The 19,384-nt window shown below is 36.6% G+C and overlaps 1 protein-coding gene and 1 pseudogene across 6 annotated transcripts in view; both read left to right on the top strand.

Annotated features, from left to right (window-relative positions):
* ANKS1B (ankyrin repeat and sterile alpha motif domain containing 1B) overlaps positions 1-19,384 on the top strand; it is a 1,102,644-nt gene that overhangs the window by 508,922 nt on the left and 574,338 nt on the right. The window lies entirely within an intron of this gene.
* LOC114223000 (regucalcin pseudogene) lies at positions 11,173-12,070 on the top strand (annotated as a pseudogene).

The following is a 19,384-nucleotide window of genomic DNA, read 5'->3' as shown; positions in this document are numbered from 1 at the left end:
GCCTCAAATAAGAAGTATGTATCTCCAGTGCCTAGCATAGTACTGACTTACAATAGATGCTCAATAAATTGTAAATGATTTAACAACTGAATATTTGCTTTGTTGGAGTTCTACTATCTACTATGTACCTTTTTTCTATCTACATAATAAGACTAGACCAGCTTTTCTTTAAACTACATTGCTTTCTCCTGAGCCATGGAGCCCACCTTTCATTGGTTATTTTATAATATGCCTCAGAGAGAAATGTCATTTTTAATGTAAATTTTTGTTACATAATGGGTCTGATTTCACAGATGAAAAGATAGCAGTTATTTACATTGAGAGGCTATTCAGGTTTCTTATATAATTATAAAGTAGTTGACCCAGCATTGCCAGAATCATTAATATCACTCTAGAAAGCAATCTATCTGACAATGTGCACTAATTTATAATTTCCTTCCCCTTTTTATTTTAGTAGACCAGTGTCCGAGGCTTCATTTTAAAAATAACAGTAATAACCTTAGTGATCCCTCTTCTTTCATAAGGTCAAAGCCAGGCATAGCATGACTCTCTTTTTTCCCATTCCCAGAACTGATATTTTTCCTCACCTCTGCTTGTCCTAGTTTCTTCATTAGCCATGTGTGAGGTTGAGAATATTGTATTAGGACCTGGAGGCTTGAGAATTAGAACTTACAACATATTAGTGATGATCAGAATCCAATGTGCAGAATGAATACCTCTGACAGAATTCTAACCTCTGGCAAGCAGTTCACAGGATCTAGAGGGAACTCTTATTTGTGTATGTATACAGGATTTCCATAGCATAGTTCTTCTTACTTAGAAAAACTAATATAGTGGAAGGCAAATATGCTGCAAAGAATCAACATTTCTTCCAGAGGCAAAGATGTAATTTTTGTATTATCTACCCTTTCAGATCTAAAACAGGCCTATTGTATGTCTATGTTCTTTGTATTGGCATAGTCTGTGTTCTTTTTATTAACTCTGATAAGCAAGAGTTGACTATGTAAAGCTAATAATAGATTTCAGATTTCCTTCTGGAAAGCACATAGCACACATGAAAGGAAGCATTATTAACCAAACAAATCTTTCAGTTCCTAATGATTAGCATTTTGACAAGCTGTTGTCTTAGATGAAGGATTTAGATTATATATTACATAATTTCAAAGTATTTTGTATTTCTTCTTGATTTGAGTATCCAGTAAATAGTATTCATCTTTCTATCAATGTAAAGGAGATCTTCAGCTCTGTTTTAGTCTCCTAGTCCACTGATGTGCTGTATAGGCCATTAATTTGCAACTGGGTTTTGTTTCTACTATTAACTATAATCCTCTGGGACAGGGTAACTACAATAAATAATATGTCAAATTCTCTAAGCTAAGTAGTTTGCTATTTACTAGCAATATATTTGTTCTCTGAAGTTGCCATATAGAAAATTAAAAATAGAATATCACATTCAAAATAAACCTGGACCATTTCCCCATACCTCATATTTGATATATTCACTTTTAGGCAATTATTAGCTGTTTTTTAAAATAATCTTAAATATATTTATCTAAAACCAGATCTTTATGATTTGATAAGAACCCATGTCATGTGTTCATTATACTATCTTCGCAACCTCAAGCATATGAGCAATTATGGTTGAGGCCTTAATTATTGGTTGTTTATATATAAAATGTAAAACTACATATAAACGCTCAACAAAAATTAGTTTTATTATCAAATTTATGAATAATACTAGATAAAGTTCATTTACTCATTTAACAAATACCCATTTAGCACTTACAATGTACTAATGCCCAGTCAAGATACTGGGTATGTAACAGTGGGAAGACATGGTCTCTTCTCTGAAAACCTTTATGGTATGCAAGTAACTAAAGTATAATATTATTATATTAATATAATATAATATAAACTTAGGAGCACATAAATCTGCCTAAGACTGTTAGAGATGGTTTCACAGAACACATAATACTCGTCTTATGACTTGAAGAATTTATCAAATGGATTTTGAAGTAACATGGTGAAGAAGGAAAGGAATAAAGAAAGAGGTAGAGAAAGCAGAATATTTCGAACCAGAGAAATTTGGACCTAGATCCTTGTTTTGCCACTTTCTATGATCTTTAGGTAAATGATAACCTTTCAGAGGTTCATATTATTTCTTTTGAGATAATATAGATGACCATACTTAGCATAGGACTTTGCACATGGTAGGGACTCAATAAATATTGTCCCTTTGCACCAACTATGAACTTCTTGTAGATAGATATAGTATCAACATTTTAAAGATGAGGAAAGTAGGTTCACAATGGTTAAGGAAATTTGCTTAAGATCACACAACTAAGTAAGTTAGTGGCAGAGCCAGGATTAGAACCTGTATCTTCTGACAAAACTTTTCCCAATATGCTGCAAGAAGGATTCCAGGCTTTTCCCATGCATTTAACATTTATTTGGCCAATAAACATTTCTTAAGTGTCTATTAAGTGTCAGACATGTTCCTATACCCAGATGAATCAGTGGGGAACAAATAGACAAAGTCTGCCTTCATTGAGCTGAGAGCCCATGAGAGAAGGCAGACTTTATACCAGCAATTTCAATAAATCCTAATGAATGTTGTTTTGATCACATTTAGGTGCTCAAGGAAAGTGTGTGGCAAGAAGACTTATTCTAATTGAGGTGGTTTGGGAAGTCCTATAAAGGGGGGGTAGTATTTTTGTCAGGACCTAAAAATGAGCAGGAGTTATCTGGACAGGCAGGAGAGATTTTTTTCCAAACAGTGGAAGGTTTGGCAAAGATTAAATGAGAATATGGTATATTCAAGGAATTGAAACTGATCCAGGATAGCAGGATCAGAGAGCATGAATAAAAGAGTGGCAAGAGGTGACTCTATAGAGATTGACAGAAACAAAGCTGTAGAGGGCTGTACAAGCCATCTTAAAGAGCCTAGATTTTATTCTAAGGGTAAAAGGTGTTGTAATTTCTACACTGCATAAAAAGCCTGACCAGAGGAGAAAATTGGGTCTAAAATCTGACACTGCTTATCCCAGAGAGGGAATGGTTATCTTTTTCTTTTTTTTCCTTTTTAAAATTTATCACAAAGGCCCATACAGGTTTGCTCTGGCCATAGTGGGAAACCACCCAAGGTTTTAAGCAGCAGAATGATATCTGATTTGCATTTTTCCTTGCTCATTCTAGCTGTGCTGAGGCTTCTCTTAGAGGGAGCAAGACAGGGTAAGTGGGACTTGGCATAGGTGAGTCAGTGGCAGCTTAGATCAGAGTTGTAGCTCTGGGGAAGAAGAGAAGTGAGAGATGTTTAAGACATAGAATTTACAGGACTTATGATTGACTATGGATCTAGAGGGCAAGGAGACAGGAGGAGACAGGGATGTTCCTCACTCTCCTGGCTTGAGTGGAAAACCATAGGAACCTCAGGTACAATACCTAAGACTTCAGTGTTGAGAAAAATTTATTGGAGTTAATCAGTGGTGGGAAGGTGCCCAAATCAGCTGAAATAGAGGACACAATAAAAGCATTTAAAAGTCCTTTGGGGCCAGCAGGCATGACATTACACTTAATTTTCTTTTTCTTTCTTTGTTGGAAAAGCTGCATCCCTTTGATACTTGCATTTACTTCCTAAACCGTTGTATATTTCCATTTGGCTAAATTCGTTCTACAGGGACATTAGCTGTTACCTGACTTTAGTTTTTTTTTTTTTTTTAAAGATTTTTTATTTATTTTTTAACAGAGACAGCAAGAGAGGGAACACAAGCAGGGGGAGTGGGAGAGGGAGAAGCAGGCTTCCCACCGAGCAGGGAGCCCGATGTGTAGGGCTCGATCCCGGGACCCTGGGATCATGACCTGAGCCGAAGGCAGACGCTTAACGACTGAGCCACCCAGGCGCCCTACCTGACTTTAGTTTTAATTTAAAAGGGGGAAAAACTGTAATTATGAAGAAGATTGGGCATGTGGGCACCTGATTCATTTCCCTGGGTGGCATCATGACTCACCCTCATTAAAGTAGTTTTGCAGTGCAATGCCTGATGCCTTACCGGTTTTGAATTTTCTCTGCCCTGTATGAACAATAAGATAAGTTTCTCTCATGGGTCATTCGGTGCTCTTCATCTCTACTATGAGTCAGATGTTTTGCATTTCAAAACATTATCCTGCCTACAATTTCCCTCTTTATAAATTATGCAGAAAACTTCTACCAACAACAGATTCTCATTTACTGACTTCTTAGATTTGTATCTATAAAACATGTTCTAGTTGTTGTGCTATAACTTAGTGAGCAGTTTTATGGTCAACAGTAAGGTACCATGCTATTTGTTTTATCATCACTGTCTAAATATTAAGGTGCCTCATTAGATAAAAACACAAGCATCTGTAAGTAAACTCAAATACTGATGATTAAGTCACGTGAAAAGCCTTGCCTTCATCCTGTGTCTTCATCTAGTTACAGAAGATTTCCTCCCTTTCACATTCGACCTCTCAGAAAAAGTTGTCTACACTTCCTGGACTCACTTTCTCATCTCTCAGTGAGTCTTCAAACACTGCTCCACTTTTGCACTGAAATCTGTTAAGTTCCCCAGGATTGTCTCTTCCTAAATATAATGGACAAAGCCTTTATCTTCTTTGACCAATCTGCTTCACTTAGCTTGTGAAACACTCTCTGCATGTTACTCTGTGATACCACACTCTCCTGGTCTTCCTTCTACTGCTCTAGTCTCCATCTTGCTCTCCCTTTGTGAGCACCCCTATCTCCACCCACTCATACAATACTATTCTTCAGGGTTCTAGATTAGTTTCTCTTCCCTTATTCTACAGATTGCCTCTGGATGATCTCAACCACTTAACATGGCTTTATTGCTCAATCATCATCAAAACTATGATGTTCCTCATAGTTTTATCTCCAGTCCAAACTTGAGTTCCAAACCTCTAAATTCATCTTTCTCCTTGACCCCTGAACTTAGATGTTTCACAGATACTTCAAAGTCAACTGTCTGTGTTAGTTTCCCAGGGCTGCTGCAAAACAGCATCACAAACTGGGTGGCTTAAAACAATAGAACTTTATTTTCTCATGGTTCTGAATGCTAGAGGTTTGAAATCAAGTTGTCAGCAGGGTCATGCTACCTCTGAAGACTCTAAGGAAGATCCTTCGTTTCCTCTGCAGCTTCCAGGTGTTGCTTGGCTTGTGGCAGCATGACGCCAGTCTCTGTCCTCATCTCCTCATGGCCTTGCCTGTGTTTCTATGCCTTTTCCTCTTCTTGTGAACACACCAGTCATTGAATTGGGGGCCCAACCTAAGTGTCTTTATTTGTTTTGTTTGTATTGTATCATAAGCTTCATGATTACAGAAATTATGTCTTTCCACTATAATCTCTGGCACCTAGTACGGTGTCAGTAAATGAATTTTTGCCTAATAAATATTTATTAAAAAGTAGTGTGAAGGAAAGAGATAAAGCAATTAATCAACAATTAATCAGCAAGAACTAATCCAAAAAAATTATAAGCAAGCCAAAATAAGTTTAGGTGTGAATTTTTAAAATGTTCTAAATGTAATTTTTTCTAGTCAATGTACTAACAAATACATTAAGAATTAGTCAAACCTTATTTTAAGCTCATTCAAAACTTTCTTCTATAGTCTAGCAAAAATCCTGTGGTTCCCACAGATGCTGGAAAATACAATTATATTTCCCATTGCCTATTTTTATAACTGAATCCTTTCACCCTTCTTTATTAATGAAAAACTATCATAGGATGTGATATTGTTTCCTAAATATTTCTTGAACACATCTACAAAAAGGACAAGGGTAAGCAATCACTAGCAGTCTAATTACAAAAAAAGGAAAATTAAAAGAAAGAAAAAACTATTTATATCTTAACAAAATGTCTCCAGACATCAGCCTGAAAGAATGAAAGAAAGCACTATTTGTAATTTATATCTGCTTACTTTTAAAACATTTAGGCCTCCATACATATATAACTAGTATAAGCCCTGACTGAATATTTAGGCAACCTAGAAGTTGAAAGAGGTCAGACATGCAGGGTTGTATCTACTTTGCCTACATTAATAAATTTTCTCCCACGGGAGAATCTGTGGTAGACCCCTGTGCTTGTAATTATTGAAAATGCCCTAGGTTCAACTAAATCAGACTAAGTCATATAGATATTGATGAGAAGAAAAGTGGGAAGTGCCTCACTCTCCTACAACATTCATTATGTAGGCAAATAAGGATTACTCTAGGGAGTTAATTGTATTCTTTGCAAGAAGGCAAGTCCTCAAAAGAAATTCTGTCTTGGCATTTTGCTCTACTTTGCTTTAGTGCTACTTGATGTTATTAAATTCACACAACTTTCAGAGCACATAATTATAATATTCACTAATTAAACAGAACAAGTCAACCAAATGAGATTTAGTCAGGAGAATGTCTTGGCATAACCCAGTGGGTCTGCTTAGATTTATTGTCACCAAATTATCCTAAGTAGACACTAGCATTCACAGCTTAGTATTTATTCTTCTTCTATTTTTACTTCATTTTGACAAATTCAAGGCAGAGGATTCTAGATTTACCGTATTATGTGGGGGCCTCTAGCTATACTTATATAACCACTTCTAAGGCCTTATGTAGCAACTTTCTTCACTCAACAGGATTCATTTTTGAATTCTGAGTAATTTTAGAGTAGTTAAAATGGTTTCCTTCATTTTAACAATAAAAGTTGTCATTTTCAATTAGATTTTTATAGGTAAAATAATCACTATTATTACTAAGAAATGTTCTACATATTTTGCATATATTAACTATTTAATTCTTAAAACAGTAGTATCTAGGTAGATACTATTGTCACCTGTGATTTACAGATGGGGAACTAAAGCACAGAGCCTTTAACTGACTTGCCTACATTTACATAGCTAGAAAAGAGTGGAGTAAGGATTTGCTTCCATACATTCTGACTCAGGGTTTTTACTCTCAACCACTATGTTATCCTGCCTATCAATAACCTTATAATATCATATTTGTAATATGCTTTAAAAAATACATACTACTTTTGCTAATTATAATTGTTATTAATTCATATAAACTAGATCCCTTATTTCAGCATTCTGGAGAGTTTAAGGAGATCTAGAGATACAGACCTTTTTTTTCAGATTACCCCAATGCTGGCAGTATTTGACTATATTTAGGAAGAAGCGGCTAGTTACAGAACTACTTTTTTCCTTTATTCAGTCAGTATTTATGGAGCACTTCTTTTGCTTTAGTCACTGTTAGGCACTAGGATACAGACATAAAAGTCTTAGTCCTTACCTAAAGGGAATTCAAAGTCCAAGAGTTTTGCTTAATGGAGAGATAAAATAGAAATAGTATCTTTCAGCTTGTTGCTGACAGAATGAAGGGAAGAAATGTCTGGTGCTTTAAAGAAAGGGATAAGATAATATGGCAGCTCTCTGATGAAATGCCATTGATCTATGCATCTCCCTACATTGCATATACCATCTTGATGACATGTGTCTTTTGCTTAGAGCGGTCCTAATGGATTGTCACCAAGTAGACCCTAGAACTGAGTCAGGTAGTTATGTGTCAGACACCATGTAGGGGTCTTTCCCATGTATTAACTCATTTAATTTAATCTATATGCTAATTCTTTCTTATAGGTGTTATCAACAATTAGTAGATGGAAAAACAAAAAGATTAAGTGACTTTCTGTGGTCCATGGTGATGAATGATAATAATAAAAAAGGATTCAAACCTATTTTGACCCGAAATTTAGAGTTCCTGAGGGCAGACAGCTAATTTTTTTTTAACTTATGTACAGACTCAAACAAACCTGCATAATGAAGGTCCAGAATCTACAAGTGTGTTCTTTTATTTAAAAAAAAGTGAGGGGTGCTTGGGTCGCTCAGTTGGTTGGTATCCAACTCTTGATTTCGGCTGAGGTCATGATCTCAGGTCACAAAATTGAGTGGAGCATCGGCCTCCCACTGGGCATGGAGCCTGTTTGAGATTCTCTCTCTCCCTCTCCCTCTGCCCCTCCCCCGCTCACACTCTCTCTCTCTCTCTAAAATAAATAAGTAAATCTTTTTAGAAAATGAAATTAAACTTAACATCTTTTTAATTTAGAAGAGGTATTTCAGTTACCATTGCTGTTTAACAAATCACCCCAAAACTAAATAGATTAAAACTACAGGAACTATTATATTATAGTTTCAGGACAGGCTTCTCTGGTTGGTATTATTTCAGAGTTCTCATGCAGTTGTAGTCAGATGGTAACTGGAGCTAACAGTGTGGGGCTGGAGAAGCTGGAAACTGGCCATGAATCTCTCTCTTTTAGGTAGTCCCTGGGCTTCTCCATGAGGTCTCCCTACATAGGCTAGCTTGAGTTTCCTCAAGGCATGTTGGTCTCAGGGCAGTTGAATTACTTACATGGTGATGCAGGGTTCCATTGCTTGTGTTCCAGATGCAAGGTGGAGGTATTATTGCCTTTCTGATTTAACCTCAGAAGTCATACAGCATCACTTCCATCACATTCTGTTGGTTACAAGTGAAGCTCAAATCTACCCAGATGCTTTGGGAGGGGAATTAGACTCTGCTTCATGGTGGGGGAGTGGCAAGATTCTAGATGAACATGTGAAGTAGGGGATATAGCTATGGCTATCCCTATAAAATACAGTCTTCCACAGTCTACCCTCTAACCCAACAATTCACACCCCTCCCACAGGCAAAAAATGCTCAACTCTTCCCAAGATCCCTCAAAAGTTGCATCCCGTTTAGCATTAGTCTCAGGCTGAGGTTTGTCATCTAAATTAGGTCTGGATACAGTTGAGTCTCCTTAGGTAAGATATCTTAAACAAAGCACTTAAGTACCATTCCTCTTGGTCAGAAGTCCTGTGACCTAAAGAGACAGGTTATCTGCCACCCATATAGCTATCATATAATGACCATACAAACATAGATTAACCACAGTAGACACTTCCATTTAAAAAAGATGGAAAAGTCATCAGTCCATAGAAATACTGAATTCCAGCCAGGGACATGTTGCCTGTTCTGTGAATAGGGTTCAGTTCTGCTCCCTGAGAGTTATGGCTCCTGGCTCTGCCCTCTGGGTTCTTATCCCCTCTGAGTCATTCTTTCTTTTTATAATAAGTGACCTCTGTATAAAACTAAATAATCTTCTGAATTTGATTCTTGCCTATACTAGTTCTAGGGACCAAAGTCTTCCTTACATTTTGTACAGTCCCTATTCTTTTTATTTTTAAAATGACAATGGGTATCTGACAAGAAATACATTTTTACTTTCACGAGACTGTTGTCAATCTTTAGGTACCTGTAGAGACACAAAGGGAAAATATCAATGGCAATCTACTTTATTGACCACTTTAGTTTATTAGTTTACTAGTTAGAATAACTATGCAATACCAACAGAGAAATATGTCCTTTTTTAAAGTTGTATCATATTTTCAAGGGTAGTCTTTCAGGAATTTCAGGACAATTATTATCATGTTACATTAAGAGGTGACTTTTCTGTCAAATAAGTACTTGTAACTGACATACATCAGAGCAGACTTTTCTGATTGCTTTAAAAACTCTGTAAAAAGAAATGAAGCAGGTGTTTTAAAACTTACTCTTTTATGAAAAGGTCATAATGCTGATACTCAAACCTTCTGTGGTTTTTAAAAATCAGTATTTAATCAACATGCTAATATTATTCCAAATAAAAAATTACTTATTGCAAATACTTTTTAAAATTGTGATCAGGCCTAATAAGCTTTATTATAGAGAAAGTAACTTGGTTTGTCCAGGATTTTTTTGGTTTCAAACTGAAAATTCTGTGTTCTGGGAATGTCACCCCAGTCACAGGTCACTTAAATACATGTTGCCATACATACACAAAATACAAAACAAAACCAAAAATAAGACTGTGAATATGACTCATAAAATTTCAAATTTAAGTTAAAGGGGCAAGAATTGAATTAATTATACTGGTTATAAGAGTAGAGTGTTTGTACAAAGTCTCTTTAAAAGAAAAAATTCAGTGCTGCTTAATAATATTTTGATATAACAATAATCAAAATTTATCTTAATAATAAAGATACTTCTGTAAAAATTCTTCATAGCCATATATACTTAGAAGATGATCTCTAGGGAATAACTACTCATTTGTACAAAAATGTAGAATTTATGCAATTAGATTATTTTATTGAACTCACCCGTTCTTACCAGCATGAGTAAAGTAATATAAGTCCTGAAAGGGGGGAAATGTAAATAAATATGATAATACATAAGTAGGTAAGCACAAATTGCACATATATTTACATTTATATTGATATTAAAACACTGTTCTCAAACTTTAATATATATACAAGTCACTTGAGTATCTTATTAAAAAATATTCTGACTTATTCGGTCTGGGCTGGGCCTGAGACTGCATTTATAACAATCTTCTGGGTGATGCTGATACTGATGGTCCATAGTTCACATTTCAAGTGGCAAGATATTAGAGGCCAGGGATATTAATGACCTAATAATTTAACCTAGGAGAAATAGATCAATTCCTAAAAACATACAATCTTCCAAAATGAAATCAGGAAGAAATAGAAAATTAGGAAAGACTGATTACTAGTAATGAAATTGAATTGGTAAACAAAAAAACTCCCAACAAACAAAAGTCTTGGACCAGATGGCTTCACAGGTGAAGGTAAACCAAACATTTAAAAAAGAATTAATACTGAAGCACCTGGGTGGCTCAGTTGGTTAAGCATCTGACTTTTAATTTCAGCTCAGGTCATGATCTCAGGGTCATGAGTTCAAGCTCCAGCAACAGGCTCTGCTCTGGTTGAGGAGCCTGCTTGGGATTCTCTCTCTCCCTCTGCCCCTCTTCCCTGCCACTCATACTCTTTCTTTCTGGAAAGAAAGAAAAAGAGAGAGAAAGAGAAAAGAAGGAAGAAAGGAAGGAAGGAAGGAAGGAAGGAAGGAAGGAAGGAAGGAAGGAAGGAAGGAAGGAAGGAAGGGAGGGAGGGAGGGAGGGAGGGAGGGGGAGGGGAGGGGAGGGGAGGGGAGAGGGGAGGGAAGGGAAGGGAAGGGAGAAAGGAAGAAAGGAAGAAAAGAGTTAATACCAAGCCAGCTCTCTGAGGGTCACTAGCACCAAGATCTCCCCCATGACAATGTCTTCATTAAGATTGAGTGTGTTTTCCCAGAGAACTGCCAGTGCTCCAAGTCTCTAGTATAGGAAGAGGCATCCAACTCTCTGCTTTTTGAGATAGTCCTGCAAAAAAAGGTTTGCCAGTGGGAATTGCTCAGCAAGCAGTAAGTAAGAATTGCTCGGGGGTGGAGTAAGTGACCATGGATGCCCCCATCATCTCTGTGACCCTTCGCCTGGCTGGAGGCTATGTCACCACCATTGGAACAAAGTTCTGTGCTTTTAACTGGGAAGATCAGTCAACAGTTGTCCTGGCTATAATAGATAAAGACAAGAAAAACAATCAGCTCGATAATGGGAAGGTGGATCCCATTGGGAGATACTTTGCTGGCACCATGGCTGAGGAAATGGTCCCAGTAGTTCTGGAGTGGCACCAGGGGTCCCTGTGCTCTCTTTTCCTGACCACCACATGGAAAAGTACTTTGACCAGATAGACATCTACAATGGTTTGGATTGATCCCTAGACCACAAAGTCTTCTTTTATATTGACAGCCTGTCCTATTCCGTGGATGCCTTTGATTATGACCTGCAAACAGGAAAGATCTCCAACTGCAGAAGTGTTTACAAGCTGGAGAAAGAAGAATAAATTCCAGATGGAATGTGTATTGATGCTGAGGGGGAGCTCTGGGTGGCCTATTATAATGGAGGAAGAGTGATTCTTTTAGTTCCTCAGACAAGGAAAAGACTCCAGACTGTGAAGTTGCTTGTTGATAAAACAACTTCATGCTGCTTCACAGGGAAGAACTACTCTGAAATGTATGTGACTGTGGGTTGAATAGACCCAAAGGGTATTCTGCAGCAGCCTGAAGCTGGTAGAATTTTCAAGATAACTGGCCTGGGGGTCAAAGGAATTCCTCCCTATTCCTATGCAGGATGAGTGGCCTTCTTTCCTACTGGAGGAACTTTTGAAGATGTAGAAAATTCTAGAGTTGAAATTTCAGTCTAGTTACAAAAAATTGAAGAAATTATATTATTAACAGGGTTAAATTTTTATTTACAATTTTTGAAAGGTAGAGCATTTTAGTAAGGGTGTGCAGGTAGTTTTGATAACACAATACAAAGCCTTCTGCAAAGGTAGTATAGAAATGTAAAGAATTGTTCAATCAGCCTATTTTTTAAATTATTTTTATTAATTCTATTTTATTATATTTTGTCAGTCACCATACAGTACATCATTAGTTTTTGATGTAGTGTTCCATGATTCATTGTTTGCGTATAACACCCAGTGCTCCATGCAATATCTGCCCTCCTTAATACCCATCACCAGGCTAACCCATCCCCCCACCCCCACCCCTCTAGAACCCTCTGTTTGTTTCTCAGAATCTATAGTCTCTCATGGTTCGTCCCCCCCTCCGATTTCCACCCCTTCATTTTTCCCTTCCTTCTCCTAATGTCCTCCATGCTGTTCCTTATGTTCCACATATAAGTGAAACCATATGATAATTGACTTTCTCTGCTTATTTCACTTAGCATAATCTCCTCCAGTTCCCTCCATGTTGATGTAAAAGTTGGGTATTCATCCTTTCTGATGGCTGAGTAATATTCCATTGTATATATGGACCCCATCTTCTTTATCCATTCGTCTGTTGAAGGGCATCTTGGCTCTTTCCACAGTTTGGTTCTTGCGGACATTGCTGCTATGAACATTGGGGTGCATATGGCCCTTCTTTTTACTACATCTGTGTCTTTGGGGTAAATACCCAGTAATGCAATTGCTGTGTCATAGGGTAGCTCTATTTTTAATTTTTGAGGAACCTCCACAGTTTTCCAAAGTGGCTGTACCAACTTGCATTCCGACCAACAGTGTAAGAGCATTCCCCTTTCTCCACATTCTTGCCAACACTTCTTGTTTCCTGTCTTGTTAATTTTTGCCATTCTAACTGGTTTAAGGTGGTATCTCAATGTGGTTTTGATTTGAGTTTTCCTGATGGTTAATAATGATGAACATTTTTTCAGGTGTCTGTTAGCCATTTGTATGTCTTCTTCAAAGAGGTGGCTGTTCATGTATTCTGCCCATTTTTTGACTTGATTATTTGTTTTTTGGGTGTTGAGTTTGAGAAGTTCTTTATAGGTCTTGAATATCAGCCCTTTGTCTGTAGTGTCATTTTCAAAAATCTTATCCCATTCTGTGGGTTGCCTCTTTGTTTTTTTGAGTGTTTCATTTGCTGTGCAGAAACTTTTTATCTTGACTAAGTACCAAAAGTTCATTTTTGCTTTTGTTTTGCTTGTCTTTGGGGACGTGTCTTGAAAGAAGTTGCTGTGGCCGATGTCAAAGATGTTACTGCCTATGTTCTCCTCTAGGATTTTGATGGATTCCTGTCTCACATTGAGGTCTTTCAACCATTTTGAGTTTATCTTTGTGTATGGTGTTAGAGAATGGTCAAGTTTCGTTCTTCTGTATATAGCTCTCCAATTTTCCCAATACCATTTATTGAAGAGACTGTCTTTTTTCTATTGCATATTTTTTCCTGCTTTGTTGAAGATCAGTTGACCATAGAGTTGAGGGTCCATTTCTGGGCTCTCTATTCTGTTCCATTGGTGTATGTATCTATTTCTGTGCCAGTACCATGCTGTCTTGGTGATCACGGCTTTAAATAGAACTTGAAATAGAACATGATGCCCCCAGCTTTGTTTTTCTTTTTCAACATTTCCTTAGCGATTCAGGGTCTTTTCTGATTCCATACAAATTTTAGAATTGTTTCTTCCAGCACTTTGAAAAATGCCATTGGTGTTTTGATCAGGTTGGTGTTGAAGGTATAGATTGCTCTGAGCAGCATAGACATTTTAACAACGTTTCTTCTTCTGATCCATGAGCATGGAATGTTTTTCCATCTTTTTGTGTCTTCTTCAATTTCTTTCATGAATAAATAAATATTTATGCCCCTAACTTAGGAGCAGTGAATTATATAAACCCATTAATAACAAAATTAAAGAAACTCATTGATAATAATACAAACTAGTAGGGGACTTTAACACGCCATTCACAGCAGTAGAGAGATCATCCAAGCAGAAGATCAACAAGAACAAGGGCTTTGAATGACACACTGGACCAAATGGACTTCACAGATATATTCAGAACATTTCATCCTAAAGCAGCAAAATGCACATGGAGCATTTTCCAGAATAGATCACATCACAAATCAGGTCTCAACTGGTACAAAAAGATTCAGATTTTACCATGCATATTTTCAGACCACAATGCTTTAAAACTTGGTCAACTACAAGAAAAAATTTGGAAGGATGACAAATACATGAAGGTTAAAGAGCATCCTACTAAAGAATGAATGGGTCAACCAGGAAATTACAGATGAATTTTAAGAAAGACATGGAAGCAAATGAAAATGAAAACATGACAGTTCAGAACCTTTGGGATGCAGCAAAGATGGCCCTAAGAGGGAAGTGTATAGCAATGCAGGCCTTTCTCAAGAAACAAAAAAATCTCAGGGTGCCTGAGTGGCTCAACCAGTTAGGCGTCTGCCTTTGGCTTAGGTCATGATCCCAGGCTCCCGGGATAGAACCCCGTATCGGGCTCCGTGCTCAGCGGGAAGCCTGCTTCTTCCTCTCTCTCTGCCCCTCGTGCTTTCTCTCACTTTCTCTCAAATAAATAAATAAATAAATAAATAAATAAATAAATAAAATCTTTAAAAAAAAGAGTGTCTGTACCAGTTTGCAATCCCACCAACAGTGTAAGAGGGTTCCCCTTTCTCCACATCCTCGCCAACATTTGTTGTTTCCTATCTTGTTAATTTTTGCCATTCTAACTGGTGTAAGGTGGTATCTCATTGTGGTTTTGATTTGTATTTACCTGATGGCTAGTGATATTGAACATTTTTTCATGTGTCTGTTAGCCATTTGTATGAAAAAAAAAAGAAACAGGAAAGTCCCAAATATACAACCTAACATTACACCTAAAGGAGCTGGAAAAAGAACAGCAAATAAAGCCTAAATCCCAACAGAGGAAGAGAAATAATAAAGATTAGAGCAGAAATCAATGAAATAGAAATAAAAAAATAGATCAACGAAACTAGGAGCTGGTTCCTCAAAAGAATTAATAAGTTTGATAAACCCCAAGCCAGACTTATCTAAAAGAAAAGAGAAAGGACTCAAATAAATAAAATCATGAATGAAAGAGGAAAGACCACAACAAACACCAAAGAAACACAAACAATTATAAGATATACTAACAATTATATGCCAACAAATTAGGTAATCTGGAAGAAATGGATGAGTTCCTAGAAACATATAAACTACCAAAATTGAAAAAGGAAGAAATAGAAAACTTGAACAGACCCAGAATCAGCAAGGAAATTGAATCAGTAATAAAAAATCTCCCAACAAACGAGAGTCCAGGGCTAGATGGCTTCCAGGGGAATTCTACCGAACATTTAAAGAAGAATTAATATCAATTCTTCTGAAACTGTTTCAAAAACTGGAAATGAAAGGAAAACTTCCAAACTCTTTCTATAAGGCCAGCACTACCTTGATCCCAAAACCAGACAAAGACCCCACCAAAAAGGAGAATTACAGACCAATATCTCTGATGAACATGTATATAAAACTTCTCAGCAGGGTACTAACAAATAGAATCCAACAGTATATTAAAAGGATTCTTCACCATGACCAAGTGGGATTTATTCCTGGGCTGCAAGGGTGGTTCAATATCTGTGAATCAATCAGTGTGATACATCACATTAATAAAAGAAAGGACAGAAACCATATGATACTCTCAATAAATGCAGAAAAAGCATTTGACAAAATACAGCATCCTTTCTTGATAAAAACTCTTCTTAGTGTAGGGATAGAGGGAAAAGACCTCAGTATAATAAAAGCCATGTAGGAAAAGCCCACAATGAATATCATTTTCAGGGGGAAAAACTGAGAGCTTTTCTCCCTAGGTCAGGAACATGACAGAATGTCCAGTCTCACCACTGTTGTTCAACATTGTACTAGAAGTCCTAGCCTCCGCAATCAGACAACAAAAAAATATAAAAGGCACCCGAATAAGCAAAGAAGAAGTCAAATTTTCACTCTTCACAGACACCATGATACTCTATGTGGAAAACCCAAAAGACTCCACCCCAAAATTGCTAGAACTCATGCAGGAATTCAGCAAAGTGGCAGGATATAAAATCAATGCACAGAAATCAGTTGCATTTCTATACACTAACAAAGAGACAAAAGAAAGAGAAATCAAAGAATGGATCACATTTACAATTGCACCCAAAACCATAAGATACCTGGGAATAAGACTAACCAAAGAGGCAAAGAATCTATACTCTGAAAACTATAGAACACTTACGAAAATAATTGAGGAAGATAAAAAGAAATGGAAAAACATCCATGTTCATGGATTGGAAGAACAAGTATTGTTAAAATGTCTATGCTACCCAAAGCAATCTACACATTCAGTGCAATCCCTATCAAAATACCATCAACATTTTGGTATTAAAGAGGGCACGTTCTGCATGGAGCACTGGGTGTTATACACAAACAATGAATCATGGAACACTACATCAAAAACTAATGATGTAATGTATGGTGATTAACATAACATAATAAAAAAAAATTTTTTTAAATACCATCAACATTTTTCACAGAGTTGGAACAAACAATCCTAAAATTTGTATGGAAAAACCCTGAATAGCCAAAGGAATGTTGAAAAAAGAAAACCAAAGCTGGAGCTATCACTTCAAGCTGTATTACAGAGCTATAATCATCAAGACAGTATGGTACTGGCACAAAAACAGACACAAAGATCAATGAAACAGAATAGAGAACCCAGAAATGGACCCTCAGCTCTATGGTCAACTAATCTTTGACAAAGCAGGAAAGACTATCCAATGGAGAAAAGACAGTCTCTTCAACAAATGGTGTTGGGAAAACTGGACAGCCACATGCAGAATGAACCTGGACCACTTTCTTACACCATACACAAAAATAAACTCAGAATGGATGAAATACCTAAATGTGAGACAGGAATCCCTCAAAATCCTAGAGGACAACACAGGCAGCAACCTCTTTGACCTAGGCCACTGTGACTTCTTGCTAGACACATCTCCAAAGGCAAGAGAAACAAAAGCAAAAATGAACTATTGGGACTTCATCAACATAAAAAACTTTTGCACAGCAAAGGAAATAGGCAGCTTATGAATGGGAGGAGATATTTGCAAATGTCTTGTCAGATAAAAGGCTAGTAATCAAAACCTATAAAGAACTTACCAAACCAACACCCAAAAAACAAATAATCCAGTCAAGAAATGGGCAGAAGACATACACAGACATTTCTCCAAAGAAGACAGACAAATGGCCAACAGATACATGAAAAATGCTCCACGTCACATCAGGGAAATACAAATCAAAACCACAAGGAGACACCACCTGACATGAGTAAGAATGGCTAAAATTAACAACTCAGGAAACAACAGATGTTGGGGAGGATGCAGCGAAATGGGAACCCTCTTAAGCTGTTGGTAGGAATGCAAACTGGTAGATCCACTCTGGAAAATAGTATGGAGGTTCCTCAAAAAGTTAAAAATAGAGCTACCCTATGACCCAGCAATTGCACTAGTAGGTATTTATCCAAAGGAAACACACATCGTGATTCAAAGGGTCACATGCACCCCAATGTTTAGAGCAGCAATGTCCACAATAACCAAAATATGGAAATAGGCCAGATGTCCATCAACAGATGAATGGATAAAGAAGATATGGTAATATATATATATTCCATACATATCACATGTATATAATGGAATATTACTCATCCATCAAAAAGAATGAAATGTTGCCATTTGCAATGACATTGATGGAACTAGAGGGTATTATTATGCTAAGTGAAATAAATCAGTCAAAGAAAAATACCATATGATTTCATTCATGTGTGGAATTTAAGAAACAAAGCAGATAAACATAGGGAAAGGGAAGGAAAAATAAAATAGGAGGAAAACAGAGAGAAAGGCAAACCATAAGAGACTCTTAACTATGGGAAACAACCTGAGGTTGCTGGAGGGGAGATGGGTAGGGGGATGGGGTAATTGGGTGATGGGCATTAACAAGGGCGCTTGAAGTAGTGAACCCTGGGTGTTGTATGCAACTGATGAATCACTAAATTCTACCTCTGAAACTTGTATTACAGTTTATGTTAATTAAATTTTAATTTTAAAAAAATGTCAAAAAATTAAAAATTTTAAAAAGTAGTAAAACTGTCACTATTTGCAGCTGACATGATACTATATATGGAAAAGCCTGAATATTCCAACAAGAAACTCTTAGAACTGATAATTGAATTAAGTAAATTTGCAGGATATTAAATTAATATACAGAAATCTGTTATGTTTCTATGCACTAATAACAAAGTTGCAGGAATAGAAATTAAGAAAGCAATCCCATTACAATTATACCAAAAAGAATAAAATACTTAGGAATAAACTCAGTGAAATGAAAAACCTGTACTCTGAAAAGTATAAGACACTGAAGAAAGAAATTGAAGATGACACAAAGGTAAAGGTATTCCATGCTCATGGATGGAAGAATTAATATCATTAAAATGTCCATACTACCCAGAGCAATCTATGGATTCAGTGCAATTCCTATCAAAATACCAACAACATTTTTCACAGAACTAGAACAAAATAATCCTAAATACGTATGGAATCACACAAGACCTTGATTAGCCAAAGTAATCTTTAGAAAGAACAAACCTGGAGGTATCATAATCTCAGATTTCAAGATGTACCAGAAAAAAATTTATATAACTCAACATCAAAATAAATAATCTGGTTAAAATGGGCAGAAAACTTGAATACATGTTTTCTAAGACATATAGATGGCAGACACTTGACAAGGTGTTCCACATCACTAATCATCAGTGAAATGCAAATCAAACTCACAATGAAATATCACTATACACCAGGTAGTATCAAAAAGATAAGAAAAAAGAAGTGTTGGTGAGGATGTAGAGAAAAGAGAATTCTCATACACTGTTGGTGGGAATGTAAATTGGTGCAGCCACTGTGGAAAACATTATGGAATCTCCTCAAAAAGTTAAAAATAGAAATATACGATCCAGTAATTCCGCTACTGGGTATTTACCTAAAGAAAACAAAACATTAATTCAAAAAGATATCTTCACCCTTATGTTTATTGCAGCATTATTTTCAAGATATGGTAGCAACCCCAGTGTCCATCAATA

The sequence above is a fragment of the Eumetopias jubatus genome, unplaced genomic scaffold (assembly GCF_037043125.1).
Source record: "Eumetopias jubatus isolate StellerSeaLion01/CBP00866 unplaced genomic scaffold, mEumJub1_p1.0 scaffold_8, whole genome shotgun sequence".
NCBI lineage: Eukaryota > Metazoa > Chordata > Mammalia > Carnivora > Otariidae > Eumetopias > Eumetopias jubatus.
The sequence above is the reverse complement of the archived record's forward strand: the minus strand, read 5'-3'. Positions and strand labels throughout refer to the sequence as shown.